This window comes from Octopus bimaculoides, chromosome 11 (assembly GCF_001194135.2).
Source record: "Octopus bimaculoides isolate UCB-OBI-ISO-001 chromosome 11, ASM119413v2, whole genome shotgun sequence".
In the NCBI taxonomy this organism is placed as follows: domain Eukaryota; kingdom Metazoa; phylum Mollusca; class Cephalopoda; order Octopoda; family Octopodidae; genus Octopus; species Octopus bimaculoides.
In genome coordinates this window covers 47,397,546-47,405,336 of record NC_068991.1, presented here as the reverse complement: position 1 = coordinate 47,405,336, position 7,791 = coordinate 47,397,546, and the positions used below count along the sequence as shown (strand labels likewise).

The following is a 7,791-nucleotide window of genomic DNA, read 5'->3' as shown; positions in this document are numbered from 1 at the left end:
ATATATATATATATATATATATATATATATATAATCCTTGTGGGTGAATTTTGGTAGAGAGGAAACTGAAAGAAGTCCATCATGTATGTGCGTGTGTACCCCTGTCTTGACATCATGTGATTGTAAAGGAGAGTCAGGGTTATACAAGTGATGTTATTTGTTTCCAGTCTTTCATGAAAAGACATACCTGAAGATGGGGGCAATGTTACTTTGCTTGGAAACAGGTGACATTTGGTGATAGGAAGGGTGTCTAACTATAGAAAACCTGCCTCAACATATTCTGTTTGACCCACCCAAGCTTGGAAAATGGACATTAAGACAAAGATGACGATAATCATACATCATCATCATCTTCGTCATGTCACTTGTGATCTCTCATGAGTGCTGCTGTTAATATGGAATCCAGTACAACCTGTGGCATAGTCGGGTTGTCAGCGACTAAACTGGCACCTCAGCTAGACTTGCTTGGTAAGGAGGGTTGCTGGAAACCCAGCAGGGTTAAAAGCAAGACCAATGAACCTGGTATAGATTCTAGCACTATCTAGCACTAGCATGGGCTTTCAAAGAGATCAGGTTGGTGTCTGGCTTACTGGAAGACCACTGGGAGTAAGGCATCCCAATAACTTTTATTAAAGCATGTCTCTAGGAGAAGGTCACTCTAATATAAAACCAGATATGCAGGGAAATGGCATTGAACATTTTGGGGGACTTTTACTTGCACTTGAGATCATGGTGCTCCCACTTTCTTCAGCCTGCAATCCATATTGGCATTGGATATCTTACCCTGGTTTGTCTCTGGATCATGTCCGTAGGGTGGCAAAGGTTTCTGAGGTGCTTTGCAAGCTTTATTGGACCTAAAAGTTTAGGTTGTGCAATCATTGGTGAGACAACTACACGATGCCTGGTCAAGTAGGCAGGCTTTACCTACTTTGCAGTGAGCATGGAATCCACAGGTGCAGACCTGGGTGAAGCCAACTGCTGTGTATAATAACCTCATGCACAGGTGTTGCTGGCGTTTTGCATGGGCAGTGTTCAGTGATGGTCTTCCTCAGTTACATCACACACACATACAGACATATATATATATATATATATATATATATATATATATATATATATACATACATACATACATACATACATACACACACACACACATATATAAACCTACATATATATATGTATATATATATATAGACTACTTTTTTTTCCTTCCATGCCGTTTCTATTTTTGAGTTCTTCTTAAGTTTTTCTTTCTTTACATAACTACCATACACATTCAAATGGTATACATACATACATACCATCATCATCATTTAATGTCCGTTTTCCATGCTGGCATGGGTTGGACAGTTTGACTGGAAACTGGTAAACTTGGGAGTTGCACCAGGTTCCAATCTAGTTTGGCATGATTCCTAATGCCAACCACTCCAAGAGTGTAGAGGGTGCTTTTTACATGCCACAGGCACAGGTGCTAGTTATATAACACTGGCATTGGCCATGACTACAATCTCACTTGGCTTGAGAGGTCTTCTCAAGCACAATATATTGCCAAAGGTCTTGGTCACTTGTCACTGCCTCCATGAGGCCCGAAGTTTGAAGGATGCTTTTTTATGCGCCAGGTGTGTGCGACACTGACATTGGCTATGACTATGATTTCATTTGGTTTGACGTATTTCCAAATAATAGTCTACAAATACCAACTAGACATATATGATTTATCTTTCAACATAGTAGACTAAGAACCTCTCTTGGTTAATTACAGTTTAAACTAAACCACACATGGTATTACTGTGGATGTTGAACATAGAAGATGAGTATAAAACATCTCAGTGGCCCCAAAATCAAGTCAATATAACTAGCAGAATGCTAAAGAAACAAATCGGCCTTTAAAACTATTACCTTTGGATTTGTTTCTGAAATAACTCCATATATATTAGGAAAAGTAACAGTACAAATTTTAAGACTTTGCAAATATACCATGGAGAATAGAGTTACTGATGTTTTGGGCAAAGTTGTTCTTCCAGTCTGAGATAAAAGAGAAGGGAAGAGGGAAGTGTTTTATATCACTGGTAGTGACTGTTTGGGGGACTGTAAAGCCACACAAGAGTACATGCATAAACAGGATGTAGTGTGAGAAACTTTGTGAGAGAGGGAGAAAAGGGGAAGGAAGTGGGGAGAGAGATGAAGAGAGTGTGGGCAAAACTGATGGAAGGAAAATTAGAACAAGACAGGAACTAAAGGGTAAAATGAGATTAGCTGCAATTTCTCTGGATTTCTATTTATATCCATTTATTTATATATGTGTGTGTGTGCATCATTGTTTTAACATCTATTTTCCCATGCTTGCATGGGTTGGGTGAAACTCCATTGAGGTAGAATTCTTCCAAGGTTGCTGCACTTTCTCATACCAACACTCACCTGTTTCCAAGTAAGCTAATAATTTCCCTAGTCTGTCAAACAACAAACAGCTTGGAATGCTTTCACAAAAAGACTGAAAACAAATGACACCATTTATATGAATAGTGAGGCTTTTGTTTATGATCAGCATGCATGTCAAGACAAGGGAAAATACACCACACACACATAATACGCATATGATGAGCTTCTGCTTTTCATCTACTGACCCCACTCATAAGTAGAGGAAGCGAGATAACAGTATTTGTGCACTGAACACCTAACTCCTAACCAACCAGTTCCAGAGGAAACTTCGTGACACAGCTTGGTCTGCAATTATTATATAGACGTGTGTGTGTGTGTGTGCACGTGCACGCATGGTGATTCAGAACTACCATACACATTCAAATGGTATATAGATTTTTTTTTATTTTGTTACAATTTTTGTTTTTATATACTTTTAAATGCCATTTCAAAATGAAGTTAACATGCTGTGTAGAGTAGAGCTTTTGGATGTTTCAAGCAGTTCTTCAGGATTGCATAGTTTGTCCTTAATGCTTGTTCTTGTGCCATGCATATAAGTTCTGCAATATCTGTCTTGGCATTTGTATCTCTTGCAAACTGACCGTACTTTTTTTTTTCCTTCCATGCCGTTTCTATTTTTGAGTTCTTTAAGTTTTTCTTTCTTTACACAACTATCAGATTTGATGATGCTGGACTTATGCACCTACTTCAGCAATGGTTCCACGGCATTTTTTACATATCATTCTAAGCTGTTCTTCTCTGTTTCTACACAATCCTGGCAACTGGTCAAACCTTTCCCACCCTTTCTTCTGGACAAGTACAACCTATTAGTGTCACTGTTGGGATGGAATGCTCCCTGCCCTGTCAATATTTTCCTTGTCTTTGTATCCATGTTCTTCAGTTCTTTCTTTTGTCAGTTTATGATCCCAGCTCCAAACCAAAGTGTACATGTGTGTGTGCAAGTGTATGTGTGTTTATATATACAAGGTCTGATTAATAAGTATTCAGACTGTTGTCATAGTAACGAAGCTAATGCGCATAGCGTGAGGCCGCTTGGCAAAGATTGACCTTGAACTCTGCTTTGCATGTGCACTAAGTTTTAAAGTTCTAGCTCACTTCCGCTGTAAACAGCAGAAGTGTGTGTTGTGTGTGATCATCACAGTGACCATGACAGAGAAAGCTGTCATGGCGATACCTGCTCAGAGGCCTACACAAAGTTGCAGAAAGTGTATGGAGAGGAGTGTATGAGTCGCACATGAATGTACTACTGGTTCAGATGTTTCCAAGATGGCTGAAAAATGTCGATATTGACGAACGTTCTGGGAGACCCGCAACCAGCAGAACTGAGATAAACATTGCAGATGCACATGCAGCTGTGAGGGGAAATCGTCGAATCACCATCCATGAGTTTTCAGAGGGTGTACAGATTAGTTAAGGTTCAGTTCAGTCCATTATCACTAAACATTTGGGTATGAGACGCGTGTCTGCCAAGTTTGTGCCAGAACTGCTTTCAGCTGACCAAAAAGACACTCGGGTTTCTATTTCACAAAATCTTGATTGTGTCAAGAATGATGAAAACTTTTTGAAAACTTTGCGTAGGCCTCTGAGCAGGTATTGCCAAGCTTTTGATAAAATTTGATAGATTCTCTGCTCAACTTTCTCTGTCATGGTCAATGCAACGGTCACATGCTACACACCTTTCTTCCAAGCACTGTTGTAAACAGTGGAAGTGAGCTAGAACGTTAAAACTTAGTGTGCATACACAGCAGAGTTCAAGATCAATCTATACCAAGTAGCTTCACTCTGCGTGCTTTAGCTTCATTACTTTGGCAACAGTCTGGATACTTATTGATCAGACCACATATATATAGGTGTAGTTGTGTGGTAAGAAGGCAGCAAGCTGGCAGAACCGTTACGCTCTGAGTTCAAATTCCGCCGAGGTCAACTTTGCCTTTCATCCTTTCGGGGTCGATAAATTAAGTACCAGTTACGCACTGGGGGTCGATCTAATCGACTTAATCCCTTTGTCTGTCCTAGTTTGTCCCCTCTATGTTTAGCCCCTTGTGGGCAATAAAGAAATAAGAAGTTTGCTTCTCAATCATGTAGTTCTGCATTCAGTTCAACTGCATGGCACCATGGGCAAATAGCTTAGAGTATAAGTTATGTTTTGGGCTGACCAAATTCTTGTTGAGGGATTTGGTAGGTGGAAACTGAAAAAATCCCATTGTATATGTGTGTGTGTGTATGTTTGTATTTGTGTTTGTTCCTCACCATTGCTTGATGACCAGTGTTGGTTTGTTTACATCTTCATAACTTATCAGTTTGGTGTAAGAGACCATGGAATCAATTTACTTCACTAAAACCCTTCAAGGCAGTGATGCCCCAGTATAATGAGCGAAGCAAGTAAAAAAGATTTTTTAAAAATCCTTTTTTGTGTCTATGTATGTGTGTGTGTGTGTACATATATATATATATATATATATATATATATATATATATACATGTGTGTGTGTGTGTCTACCAAAGTAGTGGAAAGCAGATAACGGTTTATGATGATGGTGAGGTTGTTCTTCAGGTCTGAGATAAAAGAACAGGGAAGACAGAAGTGTTAAATGATGATGATATATATATATACCTATATGATGATATATATACCTATATGATGATATATATACCTATATATATATATCTATATATATATGTTTATATTTGTACATGCATCTGTACATTTACCGTAAGGTCATATTTTTCATTTCTTGATTGCTATAGATATAATAGATATTGTCGATTCTTAGAAATGTGATGGAATTTAAGAGTATTGCCTTTGTTTTCTTGCATTCAACTCTCTGACTGACTTATTAGAATCAAGTTAATCTAGAAACATGGTGGAAGGAGTGAAGCTACAGTGTAATGTAAATTAGTTTATTTATACAGTCTATAATCTATATATGCTGCATAAAGTAGTAGCTTTATAACTATATATAGAACAGTAAATGATGAGTGTGTGAGTCTGTGTTTGTTTTATGTTTTATAGTAACTGTAGCTTAAAATCCCTGCTATAGTCACCCTAGTATCTGGCTAGATATATCTACACAGTGATTGTGAATGGAGTGAAATGAAATGTATTTGCATACATGTGTGTGTACATGCACACATATAAATATAGATGCTTATCTTTTGCTCTCAAGGATGGCATGCAAATTTGTGAAGTGTCCCATACATTACCATCCAACCCATGCCAGCATGGACAGTGGATGTTTAAATGATGACAATATATATAGTCAAAAAAATGAACATTAAAAATAACAAACAAGGTGACTGTATTAGTTTGAGTCTCGATAAGAAGAAAGTTTTTGATGTTCTGAGCATAGCTTTTCATCAGAATGGAAAACAGAAAAGTTCAAGGAAGGTAAAAAAATACCACAGCACGTGTGACTGACACACACACGTGTTGATTTTCACTGTGTACATGTGCGTGCGTGTGCTTATAAGATGCATCTGAAAGGTTTGGCGTCAGGAAAATCGTTTGACTGTAAATTGCCACTTCAAAAAGTCTCATGCAACTCTTGTCAGCGTGGAAAAATCAAGCATAAAAATGATGGTGATGCTACCGACAATGGTGATGACTTAAAACATGTGTGTTATATAATGGCTGCTCAATAACATTAACAAGCAAATGTTAAAACCTAGACTGAGCTTTCAAATGACAGATGTGATACTAAAGAAACATTTCTAGTTTCTTTAAAACCACACTTACTATTTCAGTATGATTAAATATTTTTGTTCAGCCATTTGCACCCATGGGTCCTATCCATGTTAGATAATCTGGTGGAATATGATTCACTATCTTGTAACCAACAAGGATCAGCAGTGCTAAAATAGAAGATAAGGAATTGTAAATCATCATTTAGTGTCTATTTTCCATGCTGGCATAGGTAAGATGGTTTGACTGGAGCTGGTAAGCTGGAGAGCTACACCGGCTCCAGTCTATTTTGGCTTGATTTCTGCAGCTGGATGCCTTTCCGAACACCAACCACTCACTGAGTATATTGGGTGCCTTTTATGTGTCACTGGTCTTTTACATGTCACCAGCACTCACACAACTGGTACAGGTGCCTTTTATGTACACCAGCATAGTTACCTCTTACATGTTACCAGCATAGTTACCTCTTACATGTTACCAGCATGGATGCCTTTCACATGTCACTAGCACTGGCCATGACTATGATCTTACTTAGCTTGATGTGTCTTCTCAAGTACAGCAAATCAACAAAAGTCTTTATTATTTGTCATTGCCTCCAAGAGTCTCAAAATCTAAAAATTCTGTTTCACCACTTTGCTCCATATCTTCCTGGGTTGACCTCTTCTACTGGTGCCTTCCACATTTAGAGATCGGCACTTCTTTATGCAGCTATCCTTATCCATATATATCACATGATCATACCAACACAGTCTTCTCTCTTGCACACTACATCTGATGCCTCTTATGCCCAGGTTTTCTCTCAAGACACTTACACTCAGTTCCCTGTTTTATTAGCCTTCTCATTCACTAGGAGACAAATTCCTCAGTAGTACTCAAACAAGTTAATATGTTAAAGCTCATTGCTTTTTATTTCTTTGCAATAATTAATTCTCTGTCACTCTTCAAGTGATTTTTTTTTCTTGATTGCTATAGATGAATTAGATATTGTCAATTCTTAGAAATGTGATGGAATTTAAGAGCATTTCCTTGTTTTCTTACATTCAAGTGAATCTAGAAACATGGTGTTTTGTAGGTGATTCAGTTTGCTATAATTTAAAAAGACAAAAATTAACTGTTTGGCTTCTCAGACTGTTTAATATTTATCATTTGTTGTAGTGAAAGAGAGAAACTGATTGAATGGATAGGATACTGGGCTAGCTCCGGTTTGTGAGTTGAATTTGTTCAACTTCCATGCAGAAATGAATGTGAAAAAAATATATTTACGAGGTGGTATTAAGAAGTTTCCAGACTAGTTATGTTTACTAAAAAAAGTAACTTATTTACCTAAGTTTTAACACCATCTCCTTCAAAATAGTTACCTTGCATAGCAATACACTGGACCCAGTGTTAGTGCCACTTTTGGAATCAGGCCTGAAAATCGTTTTCCATAAACAAGTGAAGGACCTTTAGCAATTCACTCTTGATCTCAACAATGGTGTTAAAATGGCGACTTTTGAGCTGCATTTTCATCTTGGGGAAAGAGATGGAAATCTGCAGGTGCTAAATCTGGCGTAAAGGATGGGTGTAGAAGAAATACCATGTTGTTTTTGGTGAGAAACTCATGTGCGAGGAGAGCTCGGTGACAGGGTGCATTGACGTCATGAAGAATCCATTTCTTTGCACTCCAC

The 7,791-nt window shown here is 38.0% G+C and overlaps 1 protein-coding gene across 1 annotated transcript in view; it reads left to right on the top strand.

Annotated features, from left to right (window-relative positions):
* Positions 1-7,791, top strand: part of LOC106870838 (uncharacterized) — a 28,834-nt gene that overhangs the window by 10,526 nt on the left and 10,517 nt on the right. The gene's annotated exons all lie outside the window — the stretch shown is intronic.